Genomic DNA, 23,759 nt, shown 5'->3' with positions numbered 1-23,759 from the left:
CTTTGCCTCTGCACGTGTGTACGCATCCACACAGTTTCAGCCACAGCTTTTATAAATGCCCACATTGCGAATAACATTGTCACTTGTTGTCCAAATTGGAGGTTACTCTGGGAGACTGACGCAGCTCTCAAGATACTTGAGTTAGTATCTTAATGAGTCCATCAAAAAATATTGTGTAATGCCCAACAGTCACAGTCATAAAAATAACTAACATTTATTGAGCATTTACCATGGGCTAAACAACCTGCTAAATGATTTGTAAACATTATTCAATTCTCTGCAATCTGCATAGTAACCACTACTATAATTCGCATTTGATAGATGGCTGACCTGAGGTCAGAGAGAGGTTCAGCATCTCCTTACCTACCACCAGCACGGGGCAGAGGTGGGATCCAAACCCAGCTTTGTCTGTTGTTGCTGGAGCCTAGGCTATTAGGCTGCCCTGCGCTGCCTCTTTCCAGCAAATGAAACCCCTCCAACTCCAAAGGTTTTCAGCATTTCCACTTTCCAGGATAGAACGTTCTTTTCAAACGTCTTGATCAAATATTGCTGCTCTGGTTGAAGCACGAATGGACAGGGAGCCCCTCCTACCCATCCACAACAGCTTTGCCTCAGCTCAGCCTTTCCACAGCATAAAACATGGTTTGGAAACCACTGTTGTGTGAGAGTAGAAAGAGCATCTGGTGTATTACTATGGCTCCCACAGTGCTTGCAAGAGTGCTTTGTACACAGCCAGTGCTTAATAAATGTCTACCGCAGGAATGTGGTTCTGAAAGGGAGCGTCCTCGCCTGCAGCCACAGCCTGGGCTTCCACAAGCTGCCTCACAGGCCACCAGAGGATAAACAGCACCTTTGGCCTTTAAACCCCAGAGGGGAGAATGCTATCCATCGGAAAGCACAGGTAACAGCTCAATTGTGTCTGAAGTAGAGGCTCGGGAGGAGCCTGGCGTGAGGAGCTGTGGCAGGGCCTGGGAGGCCTGGTAATACAAACGGAGTTTCCTAAAGTTACCTTCCTCTTACGTTTTTGTTTTTCCTAATCATCTTTTCCATGCATGACATGACCAAGCGACAGCTCCTCCTTGGTGGAGAAATTTGTCATCCCACTGGGATAATTCCAAAGTTATTCTAAGAGTTCCTGCTCAATCAGGAAACTCCTCCACATGGGCTGCGCCCCATGATTGTTTCCCACTGGGGCGCTTCCTGCTATTGTTCTCCGGCCTGTTCTCAGAGGCACAGCGACTGAGCCCTGCCCCTTCCTCTCAAGAGTCCCGGGCTGCAATCATGACTTAGGGTCGAGGTACACTAGGCTCAGACATCAGGCACCTGGCCGGGAGAAAAGGCCCTGAAATGAAAATAGGGGAGGTTCGTGGCCCAGCTGGCTAGAGCATAAACCACAGTGTTTGGGTCTCTCTGGCTTTAGAAGAGAGGTTTGGCATATTCTGGGTAATTCATTAATTGCTTATCAAGCATGAGTTAAGGTAGTACAGTGATAGTTACTCAGTCTTTACTTTTCGGAATGTCATCATCTGATGAAGAAGGCAGGTGCATAAACAATTACCAAATAGAGCTCAATAGAGCTCAAATTGGAAATCCAAAATGCTATGGGGATGCAAAGATGAGAGCTTAACTCTGCTTAGGGAGCGGGCAGGATGGGATCTTAGGGGATTGGGACATTTCAGTAGGATCTTAAAGGCTAAGAAGAAAAAGTATCAAGGCAGAGAGGGGTTAGAAGGCATTTCAGGCTAAGGCAATAATACTGACAAAAGGGCTCTAAGGCAGAAATATGTAAGGAAGTTCAAGAGAGTGCACGGATCTCTGTAGGACTGGGCTATTCTGAGCATGCTCATGATGGGAAGAGAGTGATGGGAGGGGAGGCCCCGCTGTATGGAGAACGGACGTGGATGTGTGGAAGAGGTGCAGAAGACAGCACAGACATCACATAGAAGTTGTTCTGGCAAGAGACAAGAGGCTGTGCTTGGCATGGACTATTGTGGGAAGCAAAAAAGGGAGGCTCCACTTATTGAGGGCTTTCTACATCAACCCTTCTGCACTACTGCGGCCCCACAGGTTGGGCTGAAAAGAACGAGGGGCATCAAACTGTGAAACTATGAGCAAAACTAGACAGAGGTAGCCTAGTGGCTAGAGTGTGTGTGTGTGTGAGGTCTACAAAACCCTCAAGCTTTCCCTTCCTGCCCACCTCTCTCTGGGCCACATCCCTGTGATTGCCTAACTCTTAGTGGCACCTGGCCGAGTGGGCTCCGCTTCTTGGAGAAAGGAAGGAGAAACCGCTGAAGCCAGCCATTTCTCTTGCCTTTGATGGTGTAGGGTAAAGTGTTGGCCAGGACATTAATTTGAGTTTTGAGGTCCTAATTTAAAATGTTCCAAGGATTAAAATTGTCTCAAATCCAAGAGCTCCTACAGGGAAAACCAGCCCTTAGGCTAGTGAGCTGCATCACTGCCCTCAGGTGGCTGCAGCAAGAAAAGGCTTGGATTAACAGACTGAGGGATCCTCACCGAATGTGGGCAAACGCTGAGGTTTAGCCTCTCTCTTATAGTCAGAGACTGAGCCAACATGGAACACTGCATCCTCCTTGAGTTCCGGGGGGGGGCGGGAGGGTTGTAAGCACAAAGCAGTCCTACACTGCTGGTTTCTCCTTGGCACATTCATAGGAGTCTCTTTGCAATCTCCTTGTTATTTTTCTATTACAGGTACAATAGACACATTCTGTCTTTAATATGCCAGGAAGAAGGCATATTAAAGAGGGTCCCCATGGGGCCCTCTTCCAGTGGAGCCGACAGTTCTGGGGCAGAGGCAGCTCCATTTCCAGGCTCTGGCTCATGCATGCCCCCTGGTGGCCTGGAGGATGGCCAGGTAGGGAAAGAATGGCCTTGGTAGATGATCCCACCTGGCTTGAGCTCTGGGAAATCAGGCTTAAGGCAGCTGAGTGGGCCAATGTGCTTCTGAAGCCCTGCAGAAGGTGACGAAGTCACGTACACCACATTTGTTACGGGGTTTTAAGGCAAAAATTTTAGGAACTAAAAGTAAAGTTACAAATATTCTCTCTGATGAACTTTATCCCCACAGACTTATCAACGCTGATTTTGTTTTACAATAGCTAAGTGTGCCGAGAAGTCAAATGAGAATGATGTCTATTTCTGGGTTTTCAAATCCAGAAGGAAAATAAAATTTTCCTTATACTAAGAGCGTACCAGTGACAACCCGCCAGATACAAAATGATTCACATGGAGGGATCAAACTGGGTGGCAAATTAAGCCAAATTAGAGAAGCTCTTAGAAGCAATATGAAAGTGGCTTGCATCAGGTCCAAAGGAGAAGAAGAATGCCCTTTACCATTCATCCAGAGACTTGTGCTTTTAATTGAAGCCCTCTGTCAAAGAGATGATCTGATTGGCCATTTGAAATAGAAACTCTTGGATGTAGAAATAGTACAGTGTGTTCCAAAATAATAATTTTTAATGAATTAAAAATTCATTGGTGGTTTGGCTTGTGCAGAATTGGTGGTTGCCACCTCCCTATTCAGCTGTGGTCTCACCCCTGAAGGTGTCCCACTATTGTCTATAACGTCTGGATCCCAAGGCTAAGGGAGAACTGCCAGCTGAGAGCACAAGGAAACCTCACTGCAACACTCCATCGCAACAGAGTTCAGGGCAGACCAGAATTGTTGTTGAAATAGTACAGGCACCTCAAAATGGGAGGTCTCACACAGAGACAATAATATATTTTTGTATGAATGAGTAAAGGATCACAAGACTCCTTGGCACATATAAGAGTTCTCATATTCCCACAACACCCAAATTATCCCAATAATCATAATAGCAGACACTTGTGTAATGCTTTAGAGCTTACAAAGTCCTTTCACAGAAATTAGGGATTGTTTTTCCTCATGCTGTAGATAAGAAAATGAGAGGAAGGAAAAAGAGCAGTCAGAATCCAAATAGCTTTCATGCCTCACACAATCTGATTTCTGTCTCTCCTGATGGTTTTGACCAGTGGGAGACAGTAGGAGGAGTGAAAACCAGCCAGGATCAGGAGTTCCAGTAGTCTGCCATGTACTGGCTGAAATACTGGGTGAGTTCCTCACTTAGTCTCTGTTTCCTCGTCCATAAGAACGTTTTATGGAAGAGCTATTTCAAAGCCATGAAGATTAAGTGTGTCAATGTTTAAAATATCTTAGAACACTGCCTGCCATGGAATAAACACTATTTAAAATGTTTGTTCTTCCTTTGTCTTCTAGTGCTTTTTTAAAAATTAAATTTAAACGATTCTGGTAAACACTGTGTATACTACTTTACAGACAAACCAAAACATACTATTTAATAGAATAAATTCAAATTTAGCTTCTTAATAATCTGGTTTGTGACCCATAAGATTTTAGAACACCGACAGATTCTTATGTTAAACCAATTATCCAGAACTGTGAATAAGTCCTATCATTTGAATGCTAAAAGGAATATTAAAGAATTGATTATGGGCTTTAAGGATGGTGAAAGTTAAGATTTTTATGAGTGTGCACACGCACACATGCGTGTGTGTACATGTTAAAGGAAAATCCAGAAAATCTCCTTTAAGTTCTCAATGTGGGAGAGGCTTATGTGCACACGGGGGGCCATCTAGTGGCAGATACATTCATATTCCACCAACTGAGGTAGTATGTTTGGGAATTTAGGTAAAGCGTTTAGGAGTCAATTGCTGTTGTTCTGCAGCTTTGGTTTCACATGTACTTCAGAAGGGAAAGCTCAGTATATAGACATTGAAACGTCCATAATCCTAAATGCTTTGTTCCTTGTTCTTGGAACATTTCACTTGCTCCTAGTGTTGGGTGCAGAAATCTCCAGCCAAGCTACATAACCTGTGAATCTAACTAGTTATATGCTCTATAACAGGGAGACAAACTGGTTGAGAAGGTCTAGAGGTCCAAGCCTACAAGAAGCAATGGCTGGGAGTATTTCTATCATCTTCGTTGAGACAATTGCTTTTATAGGAGCCATGTGATATATAAGCCAACATCAACAGAGCTACAGTAGGCGTCCCACAAGGCCAGTTATGGACAACCCAACCAGTGACCCTGCAGCCCAGCGTGGCCAACTCCTCCCAACACACAAGACCTCCCTATCACTGGAGGTCAGTCACAGGGCTGACACAAACCCCAAGGCCTATGGCTCTTCCCACTTCTGCAAAGGAGCAGCAAGGCCCTGCAGGATGTGCTCCTGCAAAGCCACCTCCCTCCCTGAGTCTGGCTCAGCACACTTCTCCAACACGTGTATGTCTCTGGTCTTTCACTTGAGAAGCCCAGTAACCAGGGAAAGGAGTGACATGTGGCTCATGAAGTCAAGTATAAAGAGTTCATGAAGTCTGTGAGGTTCCAAGTAGAGAGGTTGGGCCTTTGTCCTCTCGGGAACCCCAGCACCCAACACACGGTCTTGTACAAAGTCGACCCTGGGTATCCGTGGAATTGAGTGGGGCATGTACCCATGTGCACGCTTGCTCCCCATCTTCTCCTCTCATCTGGGCCAAGGTAAGGGTATAGCTGTGTTCCCTTTTGGACAGGGAATTCCTCCCAGAGCAAATAAGTCACATGCATCCCTGGATTTCCAAGTCCAGCCCTGGTCAAGGGGACAGGAAGTATCTGGGGAGAGACAGGTCCTGCTATGACGCTATGCGGCTTTCTACTCTGAGGGCTAGCTGAGGAGTGGCTGATGAGATAAGTTCACAGACGCACTCCACCTTTCAATAAATTGAACTCGACAGAATCAGCACATTAAAAAATAATTCAATGATAAGATGTCTCACCTGACAAAGGACTACAAGCAGGACTTCCTGGGGTATCCAGCTACTTGACTGCATTAAAATGATGGTGTTACTGTACAGCTTCTCAGGGACCCAGTGCAATGTAAAATGAGGGACTGCTCAATTGACTTCATAATGAAAGAATGCTGCTGTTCTGAGCTCATCCTCCTATCAAGGCTAGAGAGAAACAAGATCCACAGAGGACGAGCTCTATGATGCCGTAGGAAAAGGAGGACAAAAGGATACTAACAGGAGCTGGTAACCCATTGTGTGCTAGGCATTGATTAGACACTTGACATAATTAACTAAGTTAAGCCTCACAGGAGCCAAAGGAGACTCGTCATGGATTTCACTTTGCGGATGGGTGGAGGGGTTACACAGCTTGCCCCAGGTCCCATGCAATTGAGGTGCAGAGCTGAGATTCAGATCAAGGTGGGTCAGCGCTGAAGAATGTAATCTTTTCACTGCCTCTGTAATAAGCCCCTGCACAGCCTTTTGGAGGCCTAGGGGAGAAGAACCCCCAGTTCATGGTAGAACTCCTCAAGCTCAAAATACTGTTGAAATATAAACAGCAATAACAAAGACAGGTAAGCAGGTCTAGAACTGGTTGTGAGGTTGGAAGTTTCCTTTTATAGTCCAGCAATGCCTCCCCAAGGAGCTCTCCAGAACGCTGGGCTGTATCTGTCTGATGCTTTCTTTGGCCCAGGCTGATCTTGGGATTGTTGAATGACTTGTTTTATTTGCTCTCTGGTGTTCTGAGCCATCTGTTGGTAGATTGTTTTCCTCAGTCCTGACAAATTCAACTTAAACTGGCCACCTGCCCAGCTGGTTCCCAGTCTACCTTTGAGTTCTCTACCTCCCCCTTTCTCTAAATGTAGCATTGAACGAGCACCCTAATTTCACTCCTGGATTTATTACAACTCCCCTACTCTGAAACTTTTCATCGTACTCCATAGTCTCTAGGATACATTCTAAGTCCCTCAGCTTAGAAATCAAAGCCCTCTGTGATTAGTTCTAACCTGCTATTCTAGTCTTTTCTCCAGAGTTGCTTCTACAGTTAGGTCTGTGATTATCCTGTCTTCAAATAGATGGCAGGTCCTGTGCAGAAGGAACATCCGGGGCCAGCCATGCTTGGACCAATGAAGAGGGTGACTCCGTGAGAGCAGCAATCGACTGTTTCCTGTCCTCCCTATTTCCATGCTCTTCTCCCTTCCCTGGGAGAGACAACATACCAGTGACAATGTCCAAATGGAGCCAGGCCCCTTCAGCTGTTTACAGCAGGTGGCTGAGCTGTGAAGATCCAAATGAGTTTGGTCAGGATGAAGCGTCCGTGACAAGCACCTCCCATTGCCAGTTGAGCTCCATTCTAACACGCATGTGGCCACAGTCTTCTAACGATCACCCCCTAAGGAAGCCCAGCTATAGATCTGAGATCCGACTTGAGGCTGAAAGGGGCCAAGACCTCACTAAGGTCAAGGAAGGACCCCCATTTTCCAGTCTGGTTTTATCTAATACATCTCTGTGCATCGGGTCCATTTCAATGACAGCCACTCAGCTCGTAGCCCAACACAGCCTTCATATTTCATTTCCTATGAGCCTGGAATTTCCTTCTAAATAACTGAAGCATATGAAACTTGACTTACTATCTTTCACTATTACTTTTTTAAGTGGAATCGTCACTGCTTTAAAAGATTCAGGTGTTAACAGTTCCCTGAACTGTTTAACAGATTGAGACCACAATATACTGTCTGAAGTCAAAGTTAACTCTTGGTGGTAAGAAATACTTCTTGGAAGGGGACCTTCTAACATCAAATGATGAGAATCGTAAGCAATAGAAACCTAAGCCCAGAAGCTTCAGGAGATCTCTGAATACCCAAAGTTAAGGGACTTTGAAGAGTTGTCTCCCATTATAATTGAGTGGACTATTGGTCACTTGAGGGTAGTAATTGTATTATCTTCATCTCTGTATGTCTAACCTAGCGTGGCCTCCATCATAAGCATTTGATAAATGTTTACTGAATGAATAATCTTAGAAACAGTAATCTCAGCCAAATACCACTGGGGGGAAAAAGCCCAAATTCTAAGACCCTTAATGTTGATTCCTTTCTCTGAATTTCTGCTGTAGTGAGAACAGGTATGACGTCTCTCACTCAGCACCTGCCACATGCTATTCCATCCATCAGGAACCTAGACTGTTAGATCCATAGGAGCGGGGGAGACAACTGACCTCTTTTGTATAACTCCAACACGTTGCCTACAGCTACGTACAATGATGCTCAATGAATATCGATTTGATCACCTTGTTCCAAATGCATATTACATCAACTACTTCAGGGCAATTAGTTGTGAGCATGGACATTTGTTCATGGCAGTACTTGTCCATATTTCTAAGTAAATGAAGTCCATGTCAAGAAAACAATCTCGGGCTGGCCCGGTGGCGCAGGCGGTTAGAGCTCCATGCTCCTAACTCCGAAGGCTGCCGGTTCGATTCCCACATGGGCCAGTGGGCTCTCAAAAAAAAAAAAAAAAAAAAAAGAAAACAATCTCCTTCCATTAGTTCATGCCGTAAATACATGTCAATCAAAGTAATGGGGACAAAAGAAAAAAAGCCTAACTTTCATTTGGAAATACCTATGCAGAGAGAAATCTTACAAACATTTAAGATTAATCCATAGCAACTGTGTTACTTTCATTCTTTTGTTCCCCCTTCCAGTAAATATGTATGAAAGTCCTTTGTATCAGGCAGCGTGCGAGGCTCTAGGAATACAAAAGCAAATACTATACTCTTTGCCTCCAGGAAGCTGAGGCTGGAGGAGGATAGAGAGGAAATAGCTTCATCTGTGCTATGATACAGTAAGTTCTTGGGGCAAAAATGCCCTTGGGGGACATTAGACCAATGTTCAGCACTTACGAAAAATGGTATCTTAACTGGAGCCTGAAGATGAGTAGGAATCAGCTAAGTAAAGAGAAGCTGACAAGTGTTCCTGGCAGAAGGGACAGCATGTACAAAGAACTTGACACTGAGAGAACTTGGTACCTCCAGGGAACTGCAGGGAGTGAGTGGAGTAGCCAGTGATGGGAGGAAGAGACGATTATGGGAGATAAGGCCAGAGAAGTAAGCAAAGGTCATATCACAAATGACTCTCTGAGCCATATGAAGGCGTTTGGACGTTATCTTATAGTCCAAGGGGGAATGGGTGATGGTTTTCAAGCTGGAGAGTGACATCATTAGATAGAAATTTCGAAAGATACTTCTGGTGGCTGGGCAGAGTTTGGATGAGAAGGACACCATTCTGGAGGAAGAGAGACTGGGTAAGAGGCTGTTGCAGCAATCCATGCGAAAGCTAACGATACGTGGACTGGTGTCATGGCAGTGGGGATGGAAAAGAGTGGAAGGATTCTGGAAATATTTGTGATATAAAATTTCTGAATAGATAAGGGGTTGAGAGGGATGAGGAACCAAGGATGATGTCTTGGTTTCAGACTTGGGCAATTAGGTGCACAATGGGCTTTTCAATGAGATTAGGAACCAAAGAGAGGAAACAAATTAGGGAGAGTTCAATTTCTGCCATGTTGGGTTTTAGGTGTTTGGGGGAAATTCAAGGAAATATGGCCAGGGAGGTGGTTGGTTGTACGGGTAGCTCTAGAGAAAAAAATTGAGATAAAAGAATGTTTGTATTTCAGAAGCCATGGGAACAGATATTCAGAGAGAATGTGAGAAGTAAGAAGAGCACAAAGATAATAACCCAAAGAACCAACATTTCAAGGATGGACAGTGGAAGAGAAGATAGAAAATCAAGGATATTGTTACGTCAAGTAACCAGGGAGGGTGGCTGCTTCAAGAAATAGGAAGCATATAGCAGTCTCAAGTTCTGATCAACAGTCAGCTAAGGTGAGGAATAAAATGTCTCCATTGCACTTAGCCACTAAATAATCATTGGTGACTTGGAAAGTGCAGGGTGACAGGACATGCAGGAGCATGAATGGTAGATGAGGAGGTAGAGATGCTGAACATGGACGACTGCTCCAATACGGGGCTCCAAGAGGAGGAAAGGGAGGATAGTTAGTGAAAAGGGGGTTTGGAGTCAATAGCATTTGTTTGACGATGAGAAGAATATTTTTTTATTTTTTTTTGAGAGCCCACTGGCCCATGTGGGAATCGAACCGGCAGCCTTCAGAGTTAGGAGCATGGAGCTCTAACCGCCTGAGCCACCAGGCCGGCCCCTGAGAAGAATATTTTATAACAAATGGCTGCTCCAAAGTCAGCTACACATAACTAGGATCTTCGCAAAGTACTGTCTTGTTCTTATCGGAACTCCTAATTTTTAATCTCTAGATTGACTTTTAAAAAGTGCAATAATTCAACATGTCGGGTATGTCCTAATTAAGTAAACACCTGTCACTTATCAGCTCCTAGGAATGTGAACATAATATTTCTAATATACACACAGAATCATGAAGTTAGCATTCTGAAAAATGTATCTTCAAATGGCTGTGAAAAGACTTTTGAGAATGTTTCCTCGTCTGTAAAATGATATGGAGAGAACGCTTTGGAAAACGGGAGTGTGTGAACACGTATGTGCATAGTGAACTTGTACTTGAAATATTAGTTGCTTGACCTTGATGTCTCTATGACAGGGGCAGGTGTGAAGGGTGTAATTGTTGCAAAGCGAGTAGGATACCACTGCTTATGTGAACTTTTTGTTCAAATTCTTTTTTTTTTATAAAAGAGGTATCCATATTAATTCTCTTTAGAGAACAGACAATCACAAATAGATTTCATAGGACACTTACGTGAATTATTTGCACTGTTAAATCATAAACATTTTTAGTTTGTTAATGTGATTCCTATAATAATATTTTAGTGCAAACTTCCATACTGCAGTGATTAAAGAACATTTAATCTAAACAGTAATGGGCCCCTCCACACCCCCAGTCTTACTGAATGAGCTGGTAGCAAACACAGTGGAGTTTTGGTGAGATGAGCAGCATGTCCCTACAAAGGTCATTTCTAAAATGGTGATATGGACTCATCCTCCAAAAGAAACAAACAACTATATGTCTATATTATTTTTTATAGTGAACAGACGAAGTATAAATTCAAACATAATTCAGAATTGAATTAACCCCCTCTAATAAATGGATATTAAAAAAAAAAAATTGGTCTGAGAATCATTCCATTTGCCGGAAGCAAACATAGGTTTTGAGTCATGGTAGATAAATACCAACTGTCATTGTTGCCAGCCACTATTTTCAGAATTTTACATGTTTTAACTCATTTGATCCTCACAACAATCCTCAAAGTATATACTTTGAGGATTTCCATTTTACAGGTAAGGAAACTGAGGCACAAAATATGACGTAACCTGTCCAAGGCCATTAGAAGTGATGAAGTGAAGATTCGAATCCAGTGGGAATGCTTGCTCTTGACCCTATACCACTGTGCCTCCCATGGCGGGAGCCAGGTTGGCCTCAGGTTGAGTGGTGAATATTTAAACCTTGTGGAAAACCCACATTTCCTGTTACTAGAAATCTGTAGCATGGGATTCACATCTAAGGAGTGGTAAAAAGAACTTGGGGGCAGCCGGATGGCTCAGTTGGTTAGAGCGTGAGCTCTGAACCACAGGTTTGCCTGTTCGATTCCCACATGGGCCAGTGAACTGCACCCTCCACAAATAGATTGAAAGACAACGACTGATGGGTCCTGGAAAAACACCCTGTTCCCTAATATTCCCCAATAAAAAAATAATTAAAAAAATAAAATGGAAAAGAAAAAGAACTTGGGGCTAATTACTAAGTGAAGCAAAACTTGGCAGAGGAAAATTCTAGTTAGGACATTTCAAAGCCTATGAAATAGTATCATCTAAAGAGAAGACTGAGGAGCATCTTAATGTTCTTTATCAGAGCTGCATCTGACTCCATCAGCCATATTCGGAATGTAAGTGCCCCCATCCTTGAGATATAAGGATGTCCCTTCTGACCCTCCACCAGTAGGGACTGTGCCCTGAGGAAGCCATGTCTCCTCCCTCCCTGTGACTCCATGAAGTGTCACAGCCATGACAGTGCTGATTAAAGGAAAAGCCACTCAATTGTAGAACCTCCCCTCCCTTCTTTAAAAATAGGCGAAATGTGGGTCATTCAGAAATGCTGTAAGTGTAGTCCTACCTGAAGTCAGAGGGCTGAATAAGTCCGTCACCAATGCTCGCTTCCAGCTCTCGGATGATTTTTTTAAACATGGAGAATCTTAGCGAATGAAGAGCCAAGTTTTACTTCTGCTTTCCCAGACCGAAACATCTCCCTGGGCCTCCTCTTGTAGCCTGACAAAACATTCTTAGGCTGTCCCTAAGGAGAGCAATTTTATTTTTGTTCCTATTTACAGATTCAGCTGGGACATTAACTGATTTTCTCAAGATCAAAACCAAGACATCCGTGCAGCTAATAGTTAAACGTCAGTGTCTTAGATTCCTGTCCTTTGCTTAACAGAGCAGACCCCAGCACCTGCAGATTACCCTGTATGGAAAGCCTGAGTTGTGTTTATGAAACAGCTGCTCCCAAGAAAACCATAACACGCTAGGGCATTCATTTGGAATTTGTGATTCCTTGTCAGGGGCTGAAATTGCTTTTGCATTAGTCACAGGAGATGCACGGCAGCTTTGAAAGAGCAACACTTCCTAGCTTTAGTTCCAGGAAGATCACTGGCTTGCTGGGTCATTCTGAGAGCCCTGCGGTCCTCACCTTTAAGGCGAGAAGTCTGGGAAACGGCTGGGCCTAAAGACTCTCCAAGTTGGTGTGGTTTTTTGTTTGTTTGTTGTTTTGTGTGTTTTTTTCCAGATCTAAAGATGAACGGTACAAAAAGACGGCAATGACAATATTTAAACATTTAGGCAAAAATAAGTGGTCTTGGGACACATAGTCATCTCTCTGCCATTTGTTTTGCCACAGCACTTCTCAAACTCTCTGTGGTCAAGGACTGGGGTTTTAGCCCAACGCGTCGCAGACTAAGACAAGCACTTGTCTCCACTCAGGGCAACGCCCCAAATTCGACAACACCCAAATGGGTCTATTCAATGAGATGGGTCCACTGATCATCTGCTTGGTGGTCACGGTGAGGCCGAATGGCTATTAAAGTTTCCAAACACCTTACTGGCAACTTCTCTCCTTATCTTGTCACAGAGGTAAGAAACAGGTGCCTAACCAGAAGTCTATGGACCATGATTTGAATAGCACTGGGTTTAGCCATTTTTCTCTACCAAAGCAAGGGTCCTCAGGAGCTAAGCAGGGCATCATCACTCAGACAACCTAGATGATTTTTAAAAAAAATAAGCAACTGGAAGGCAAAATGTTACTTAAAAAAAATAAATAACCTGCTGAGGTAACACCAGCCTCTCACCCTGTTCAACCTGGTCTGAGCCACAATTGGTTAGATCCTTCTCAAATCCATGTATCATATTATCCTACTTTGTCTGTCCTTGGAGTTGTTCTTTTTCATCCTCTCCTTTAGCTGACAGGTCCTGAGAAGCCCTGGAATTCCTGCTGAGGGCTCAGTGGGTAACAGATGGAAGCTGATCTCACAGTAGGAAGGAACCTGAGAGGGGGCAGCTGACTGGGGACAGAAGCATCTCGCCCTTCAAAGGTAGGAGCCACCCCACTTTCAGCACTCTGCTCCCAGACTCCCTTCCTTCCTCTGCCTGGACCTCATAGTGGAGAGAGCTGATGCTTCCAGAGTCACCATTGGACTCATGTGTCCAGCTGCAGCTGACTTCTGAAACAGCATGCTAGGCTTAAAACATCTGTCTCAGCTGTTTCTGAAAACAGATAGGGAGTCGAGTAAAATCAAACCAATTGGGGTTATTTACATATTGCACATTGTCACATCACTTTTTTATTTTTATAATAAAAGCTAAAATCTATTGGACACCAAGTCCTAGACAGCTCTAATCACTTTGCATATATTAATTTCATCATCACCTCTACCCAATAAAGTGTATCTCATTATTATCTTTTTTTTTTTTTTTTGTAGAAGAGAAAACTGAAGTAGAACGAGGCTAAAAGAACTTGCCTAAGATTATACAGGCAGTCAGTGGAGACCTTGGACTTGAACCCAGCAAGTTCATGTCTGTAACCACAGCCCCACACTGTTTCTAGATGTAAATGTTGGTTTTGAACCTCATGACAAGCCTATGGATGATCTCAGGCTGATGCAAATTAGTTAAATTTAAAAAATATATTTATTGAACAACCTACTAGGCATCACGCAGTGTTCTAGGATCTTAGGGTACATATTAGTGGGTGTAGTGTATTGAATGGTGGCCTCCCCCAAAAAGATATATTCACATCCTAACCCCTGGAACCTGTGAATGTGAACTATTTGGAAAAAGGTGTTTTTGCAGATGTAATTAATTTAAGGATTTCAAGATGAGATTATCCAGGATTATCTGGATGGGTCCTAAATCCAATGGCAAGTGTCCCTATGAGAAACAGAAGAGGGGAAGACACAGGAAGAAGAGGAGAAAGCCATACAAAGATGGAGGCAGAGATTAGAGTGATTCAGCCACAAGCCAAGGAACCCCTGGGACCACCAGAGGCTGGAAGAGGCTGGAAGGATCCTCCCATACAGCCGTTGGAGGGAGCATAGCTCTTCTGACACCTTGATTTCGAACTTCTGGCCTCCAGAACTGTGAGAGAATACACTTCTGATGTTTTTTAAGGCACCCAGTTTGTGGTCATTTGTTACAGAGCCTCAAGAAACGAATACAGTGAGTAACCAATCATGTCCTTGCTCTCATGAAATTTACATCCTGGTCGGGAACAAATAGAATGTAACAGAGTGTAGTGTAGTGATGCGATGTGATGTGAAAAGAGAAGCACATTTGCCTAACACGGAAAAAAACACGTTCTCCTCAAACATCACCTTCTCCAGAAAGTCTTACCTGCACTCTCTAATCTGAGTGTTAAGTATTCCTCCCTGTATATGTTCCCATAGGCCCTTTTCAGACTGTACTTTCCCATCCTTTTATAATTGATGAATTACTTGTCTGTATTCCCCAGTGGCCTGTAAAAAGCTTCATCTCCCCATCTCCTCCACCCTTACCTGAGATTAGGTAAGAATACGGGAAACTATCTTAATGACCAGCAAGAAGGAGGCCAGTTGAGACCAAGAAGGGAGCAGGGCCACTGTGCAGCTTATTTCAATAAACTTATGCAGCTTATTTCTGCCCAAGGCCACTGGCCAAAGGAGCAAAACAGGCTGGAGTCCAGCCAGTGGTCTTCCCCATGTGGCGCTGCATTTTCTAATTTGCATAAAAGAGCCCTGTGCCTGAGCAATGGCCTTGAGTGTCACTGGTGTTTAGAGATGTCCCATCCTCCCAGCCAGGATCTGGTCAAAGTGACAACCCGCATGCCACACAGTATGGCAGTGCTTAAAACCCTTCCTCCAGGCACCCAGTCTGGGGTGATAGTCTATGGTGCAGAAGTGTCCCTGAACGCTCAGAGATACTCTCTGTGCACTGGCAGCATTTGGATATTATTCACTTTTTCCTTTGCCTTTCTACAGGCAAAGGAGAAACAAACAGGAGACCCCAGTGGGTATTATTTTAGCAGAGACTCTGTTTCAAAGGAGATAAAAGGGCGAGGAGGTGGGAGGTGCTTTGGGTCAGCCCTAGGCAGTGGTTTTATCTTTCACGTGTGGCTTTAGAGAGGTCACACCTAGGCCTCCATCCCTTAATCCTTCTTTTAAGGATTGTAAGATTAATAAAAATAAAGAGGACACAACGTAATAATAAAAGGAACATTCAAACAAAAATATAATAATAATAAAGGCTAGGCTTTAAATATGCCACAGACAACATAGGCTCTGAGGTAGACTGCATTTTCCAAATCTGGCTGCAGAGATGTCTCTCATCCCACATGTTCCTTCATGGTGTGACCCTACCACTGACCCTACCACCAAGAGACAGAGTCTAATTCCCCTCTCCTTGAATCTGAGTTGGCATTAGTGGCTCAGTTGGAACCAGTAAGACGTAGCAGAAGGGATGCTATGAGACTTCCAGGCGGAGGACAGAAGACTTGCAGCTTCCAGCTGGCTCTCTTGCAGTGCTTTCTGTCCAGACACTCCCCCTTGAGGTGCTCCTTGACATAACCCAGCTACCTTGTGAGAAGGCCAAGCCTATGGAGGGGCCATGTGGAGGTGCCCTGGACATTAGGCCCTGGAGGTCCCAGCCTTTGAGACACCCCAGCTCCGGCCCTAGACATGCAATACAGAAGTCTCCAGGTGATTCTAGCACCCAATCCCTGAGTCACCTCCAGCCATTTGCGTCTTCCCAGCTGAGGGCTGTGCTACACAGACAAGCCATCCCTGCGGCTCAAATTCCTGACTCAGAATCTGTGGGCATAATAATCCTTAATTCTTCATTTTGTACATCTAACTGCACGTGTGCTAAAAACAGTTCCTCAAAAAAGAGAGGGGAACAAGGATGTAGGTAAATCCCTCCGAAACCTGATGTCTCCTAAACCTATCCCATCTATCTATTGCTGTGTACCCCTCTCCTCCCACCTGGCTTGAAATTCCCACTGTTAGGGTTCACACCTGGGGTGAGACATTCGATGAATCCTTGGTGGCAGAAGTTGCTTTTAGAGTGGGAGAAAGAAAAGGGGTGATTATTCTAGTGTCCCTGCATGAGTTTGCTAGGAAACTGGAATCTTAGAATGAGAGAGGGTTTGTGCATCTTATCTACCATTTGCCATCTTGGAGGGCTCAAGGCTTGGACCTGAGTGAGGGAAGGAGAAACTGGAAAAATCAGTAGAGGCAGGCCTTGCCAAGACAAGCCTCAAGCAGCCTGGGTCTCACAGAACTCTTCTCTGGGGCTCCATCAATAAAAAGAAGGGGAGACAAAGTGGGACTGTGGTCTCAAGTTGACTCCAGGCCCTGGTGATGGAGGTGACAAGTCAGCCTGCCTAAGCATGCCTGCTCCTTGTTAAAGTCTGCCGAGGTCGCCATGGTCACTGGACCGCAGCCACCAGACTCAACTGTAAGGCCTCCATGTTTTAAGATTGTAGGCTGTCCTAGCTAGAAAGGATCGAAGAGACTATCCACCGCCTTCAGGAAGCACAACTGGTGAAGACCGGGCAAGAAAACATCAATAGAGCCCTGCTGTTTTCGTCCCATCAAGAATATAGAAGGGTTAGAAATGACCACATTATAAGAGGGGTGGAAAAATACTATTTTCAAAGCTCTTTGTAGAGGGGAAACTTGAGGCATGGCAATCATAGGCCAGAAAGCCTGGGACCAGCTGCACAATGCCTTCAATAACAGCGATTGTTCTAGGGGCTGGAAAATGCAAGCATTCCCAGTGTGGCTTTTACGCGGTCAGTGTATGGATGGAATTCTCCCACTGTTTTTATAGTTCTGGACACCTCAAATCCCATTTACCTGACCAATAATGAGGCGATTATTATGGAGCCTACAAAACGCACATAAGAAGCAGCTTCGAGAACGTCTGGCAGGAGGCACTGCCACTGCCACTAAGAAAAACACACGCACTGTTGACAGGCTTGAGCGCAATTCCCGAGTGCTTCCTTCCTTACCTGTCTCAGCTTCCCACGCTGACCACACACCATAAGCGACCAGATTCCAGAGTCTGTGAAGAGGGACTTTTCTGTGTGGTCCCAGAGAGCAGGGAGAAATTGCAGAGAGCGTATTGGTTGGTGCAAAAGCAACTGCAGTTTTTGCCATTAGTTTTAAACATTTAAACCACAATTACTTTTGCACCAACCTAATACTTTTCATCCCCTAGGAGGACCCTTTATAATAGTGAGAGTTGTCACTTTTTGAGGAAGCGAGTTTCCTGCTACTTTCAGTCTCGGGGAAGAGACAGTTTATTGACTCCCACTCACTGAGATTATTGCAAATTCAAGTGGCAGATAGAAGTGATCCAGGTAACACCTCAGTTATGCATACTCTAAGATTCTACGGTTTTATGAGCTGTCATAAAATCGCTGCCTTTGCAAAATCAGCACAGCGCTGGACGCAAAAAAAAAAAAAAGTCAACCAATTCTTTTAAACCAATGTTCATGGCTCAACGCTCAAGAGAAGCCTCATTCTTTCAAGCAACCGAAACACTTCATGTCATTGTGCACCAAGAATCATTAATGTTATCCCCACGATTCTTTTTAAGGTTATATATTCTGAATCTACTTACTTGATGGGTGATTTTTATATTAGTATCAACAGCTGTAACTCCAGGCTTTAGAGCAGTTCTTCTCAAAGGGGGGCTAATCCCCCACCCCCCCACGGGACATTAAGCAAAGCTTGGAGACATTTTTGATTGTTGTGATTGGGGGCAGGGAAGGGGGTGGTGCTGCTGGCTTCTACTGCAGTGGCCAGGCACAGGACAGCCCCTCCAACAAATAGTTATCCAGCCCAAAAGGTCAAGAGTGCTGCTATGGAGAATCCCTGTTCGAGAAGGATGGAGGAGAAAACAATAACAACAGCACTACCCTGACTTCCTGACAGCCTACTGTACTTGGCAATTCACAAATGCACGTGATCTCTACACATTACAGCAACTCTTCATGGTGGGCATTGTGACCCCCAGTACACAGGTGAATCAACGCAAGTCCGGAGAGGTTATACGGCTTATCCAAGATCAAACAACTCAGAAACGCAGAACTAGGTCACACACCAAGGTCAGTCAAACTCTAAGGTCCAGGTTCCTAAGGAGCACCCTATGTTGGGAGCCCTTTACAGAACCACACAGCCAAGCAAGTGCACTCAGAAGCAAAAGGGCTTTGGAAATCGACAGGAACCAAGCTGAAAAATGGAGGCTGTACGTCCTGAAAGAACCTGAAGGGGGAAGCCTCACCAGTCACCATGACCACTCACAATGGATTGAAGCTCAGACATTTTGCCGCACTGCTTCCTGAAGGAGCATTTGTGGGGTCTGAGGAAGGAGGAGCACTGTTACCTGTCCAGCCACCTACACCATGAGGTGAACTTCAGTGCGATTTCACTGAATATCACAGGTCTCGGAAATGATTAGCTTAACATAACTAATTTTGTTGAGATGTTCGAGAATGTGCTTCGGAGTTAGGCAGAGGTAAGTTCAAATACTCACTCCTTCACTTCTTAATGAGGTCATTCGGGGCAGTGAGTTACTTTACATTCTAAGCCTCAGTTCTCCCGACTATGTATTACGGACATCATTATCATCACGACTACTTCATGGGAGTAGTATGAGGATGAAATGAGAAAATTAATGAAGTAATGAAAGCCAAAAAGCTAGGTCAGTACCCAGACCAGAGTCAGAGACCAATGAATATTAGATGATATAGTGTTAGCACTGTATTACTATATGGTTTATAGTACATAGTTTTATTTTGGTGAAACAAGAAGAATGGGGATGAGAACAGAGCTGGATGGCTGAATGTGGCTGTGTGAGGTGGGGCACAGGCTAGGAGGGCACAGATGTGGAATGCCAATGTGGAGTGCTCCACATCCTGCTGCAAAGCGCATCACGGACTTAAAAATATCAAGCAGGAAGAACACAATAACTCCCAAGCAAGTATCCTTTGCGACTCCAATGAACATCTCTGTGGTTAGCTTTTCTAGAACAGTTATGTGTGGGTAACTGTCACCTTGTTGGTTGCCAAAATCCTATAATATAACAACACACATGCTTATGCCTGATGTCTCCAGTCTTCCGCTCTGAGACTTAATAATACGGAAAGACGAATCCTGATATCCAACAAAGGCACACTGAGAATCATATGCATAAATCAGAAGCAGAAATGAACCAGTCCGCTTACATCTTGGATTTTCTTTTTAAAAAGCTGCATGGCCCTCTCTGGGTTCACAAGTGGGACTTCAATATTTTAGTCAATGAAATCTTTGACGTGACATGACATATTTTAGAACTGACAGCTGTTCAGATGAGTTAGTCACCTCTGTGATGAGTCAGTTACACACGGGGCTTTTGTTTCCTGAGAACTTAACCTCTTTCCCCAATTCTCGCCTGTCTCCAAAACCACTTCCTTGCACAATAGTGACATTTCTCTGCACAGGTATACTTGTTCAGAAAAGAGATCTCTAGTTAACTTCCCAAATTCGAGGATCTCAGAATACCAGCGCTGGAAGATCCTGAGAGATGTCTCACTAAGAGGTGAGGAATCCAAGGCCAGAGAGAATGAGAAACTTGCCCAACGTCACAGAAAATTTTCCGCAGAGCTAGAATTAACACCCTAGCTTTGCGACAGCTCATTCCATTTCCATGTACTATTCTATGAGGTTTCTCATCTTCACGGAGCTAATTCCAAGGCAGGGAGCAAATTTTTCCCATATTTCTCACTAATCAAAGACAGTGAAGGACACTGTACTTCAAACACTTGAGTAATACCTGATGACATTAGAAAGAGAATCTTAAGTGGGGAAATCACAGTGCAAGCAACAAAATTTGTTGCTCAGAGCAGACGTGAAATAGACGGGGCTTGTGTGGATCTAGTTGCCTAAAATCTCCAAAAGCATCCACGTGAGCCCCACATGTGGCCCCCAGGGAACACTCACGTACAGTGATGGAGTGGGCAATGGTTGACAATGGGCCCACGCCAGAAACAATGCTTTGGGCTTTGTCAATACGACACTCCAATGGGAAATGAAGCATACAGAAGATGTGACATTCGAAATTTTCAAAAAAGAAAATTAATAAAAGAAATCTGTATACAGATTTTGCTTTCAACGAGTCTGATTTTTTTAAAGCCTGTTTTCTTCTGGTTTCGAGTGAGCCAAGAATATAATCCATGGACTGGGGATCCTGACATTACCCCAGAAAAAGTTGGGGGAAAAAACCAATAACCTATTTATTCATTGTAGTGACCAGTTCTCGTCTTCCTTGCCTGCCATCTTGAGGTCGTCACGTAAGGCTACAGTGCTCTTCATCGTGGAAAAATGGTAGAATTGTCTGGCCTTTAGAAAAGTGGCCTGCTTTCCTGACCTGCATCATTTTCAGTCTGGTAAACCAAGACTGTTTCTAATCAAGTTCACATGGAAGCTTGGCTCCACTGTGGGGCCTATGGCGGTGAGATCTGAGCTCTATGCCAGACAGACAGCTCTATTCCCACCTACAGTCCCAAAGTAGGTTTCAAATTTCCCTGACTCTAAGCACTGAGGCTTAGAATCAGTTAGAAATCAAGGGTCAGCGTTGTCCTTCTTTATCTGTTTGTGTGAAATCAATTTTCTTATAAATACAATTTACTTGTCACTTCCCTTGGGGGTTTCTAGATATTAAAATGAGATTTCACTCGTGGTCTATTCTTTTTTTCCATGTATAATGATCGTTCTTGAGCCTGACCATACCAAAGAATTACTTGGAGCACTCTTTAAAAAACATAAATTACAGGGCTCTTCACTGAGGAGTCACTGAATCAAAATTTCCTGGGCATGAGGCCTGGGAATCTGTAATTTTACGAAGCTTCCCAGGCGATTCTAATACTCAGGATTTAATAGTCTAATTACATATTTCCTTCCCTTTTTCCTACCCCCCTTTCTTTCCTCCCTCCCCCCTCTCCCCCTTGTGGGCTGCCCTCAAAAATCTAAGCACTGCATATAATAGTTTGGGAAGAGAGACAACATTCTCAGTTCCAAAACAACACCAATTTACGATTAACATTTTGGAAGAAACCATGTCTGTAAACCTGGAACTTCTTGTATGGCTACTGGCACTGTAAAACATTTTAGAATCAGAATTAGAAAGGTGATGATGTTCTTTCTTCTTGAAGATAGCTAGGGAAACAGACATATGTCTACTCCTCATGCTTTATTTTAAGTTTTTATCATATGCAAAATGGCCCAGACATAAAAAATTTAGATATGGCCTAAGTTCTATATGCTTGAAGTTCTGAGTTAAGTTGCTATTATCTCTTCTTGTTCTAAACTAAATGACCCAGATTTGCCTTCATCTTTTCTTGTAGGCATTCTCCCTGTTCTTTGATTGCTATGCTCTCTTGGTCCTTCAGGATCTTCAAGCCACTCTTGGCTCTCCAACAGGGACTAAAATACCTTCAAGGCACAACTGTACTAATATATTTTATAGTTTGAAAAGAGTCCATATATCTCTTTTAGAAGAATCTAATTTGTTGCTAGGGAGGGACTTAAGACTAGTAGACCCAAATCTAAAGATCTACAGATTAATGCTAACATCTACAGATTAACAAAGTTTTGTTCAGAATTTTTGTTATTTAGTGGTCCTGCTGCATCTGATCTGTAGACAGTTTCTGGGATTCTTACATAAAGATCAGATTCTGAATTTGATCTCTGAGTGCACAACTCTGCCCCACCCCAAACCTGAACCACGGTTCTTGCTATGGATTGACTGTGCCCAGGCCACTTGGTCCCTAGGGTTTTCCCAAGATGGACTGGAGAGTAAACGCCCATGCTCCCTCTGCCAGGCAGGGGTCCCCTGATGCACAGTGCACCCATCCCAATCCTTCCATTCAGCACATATTCGTTGTTATGGAGTATCGACTTTGTACCAACCCATCTGTTGCGATTATGTAAAACCAGTAAGAAAGGGACCAGTAAGAAAGTCTTGCTATGATTGGAACTTTTAATAAGAGTAAAGACAAAGATGCTGTATCGTGTCCACTGTCACTGCAGCTGAAAGCACCATAGACCTGTCATTTGGAGACTTAAAAACAAACCTCCTATAAAACCATTTCTCAGAGCTGTTTTCTCCTCTCTAACGTATTGTCAGTATGTCCAGTAATCCTTGGCTCCCTCTTCATATCTAAGATGCAGTAAGCTGAGCCACTGCTGAGGAGGGGGAACCAGGACTCTGAGTAACTTCATCCCGCCCCCGCCCCCTTTCTATCCTCTGGGCTTCTAACAGGAAATCCTTTCCTTTCCAGGGTCCTGGAGGTACTTGTCCTCACAAGCCTATGCCAGTATTTATAGGATTAAAATGTTCTTTTTGCCAATGGTATACACACACACACACACACACACACATACAACCTTTTATATTCTAAGAAAAAGTGTGTGTGTACACACATATGTATACATTCACACGCGTATGTATGTCTGTATATGTACACATACACGTACCCTACACAAACTTTTTCTTACCCAGTTTCCAACACAAGCCAAGTTTAGCCAAACTGCTCTGAGAGCTCTTTAAAGAGCTCAAGCAAAGTAAAGACAGAGGCCAGTGTGGCTTTTCCCTTTGGTGCCAGTGCACGAGTGCCCTAGGTGCTCTCGGTCTTCATTCACTCTTGGGTATAAGTGGCTGGTAGCAAGGTAGCTGTGACCCTTTGTGTATTAACAGAGCTCATCCCTTCAGGAGAATACGATGAAGCTCTCCCGGGTGAGGTTTCAGGCAGAATTTGGTGGGATAAGGTAGAGGGGGAGATTTGGCTCTAAGGCATCTACACTCACCACCTTCCACTGCCATCTCATATCTCTGGCGAGGTGTCCTGGGACCGGACATGGCTCCAGTTTCTAAGTGGAAACCTACGTTTCTGCTCCTGTATGAGCCTGGCCAGCCACTGGCCATAGGAAGGTCACATATCTCCCAGACTGAAAGGTTCAGAACCTGGCTGAGGACTATAAAGGAAGCAACTCACCGTCTGAGCAGTGAAAGCAGACAACGCAAAGTTAATTTTTAGAGCACAGGTACATTCAGTGCTCATATGCTCTTCATTTCAATCTCAAGGCCCTTGGCTAGTTTTCCCATTTCAAACTGATCAAATATAGCAAATTTGAAAACAGACCCACTACAGCAGCAATAACAGCTAACAGCCTTTGCCAAAGGAGGAAAAAGACAGAAGCTGATAGAACTCACTCAAAAAGGGGCCCTTAGTGAAGGGGCAAGCTGCTTACGACAGCTTCCTGGTTCCTGAAGACATCACTGAACTAACTGTACGACATCCCAATACAATAATTAGCACTCAGATGCATAATTCTG

At 44.1% G+C, this 23,759-nt stretch overlaps 1 protein-coding gene across 8 annotated transcripts in view; it reads right to left on the bottom strand.

Moving 5' to 3' along the window:
- Positions 1 to 23,759, bottom strand: part of PALM2AKAP2 (PALM2 and AKAP2 fusion) — a 412,810-nt gene that overhangs the window by 210,580 nt on the left and 178,471 nt on the right. The gene's annotated exons all lie outside the window — the stretch shown is intronic.

This window comes from Rhinolophus hipposideros, assembly GCF_964194185.1.
Source record: "Rhinolophus hipposideros genome assembly, chromosome: 11".
Taxonomy (NCBI): domain Eukaryota; kingdom Metazoa; phylum Chordata; class Mammalia; order Chiroptera; family Rhinolophidae; genus Rhinolophus; species Rhinolophus hipposideros.
Note: the sequence above shows the minus strand (reverse complement) of the source record. Positions and strands in the feature narration are given on the sequence as shown.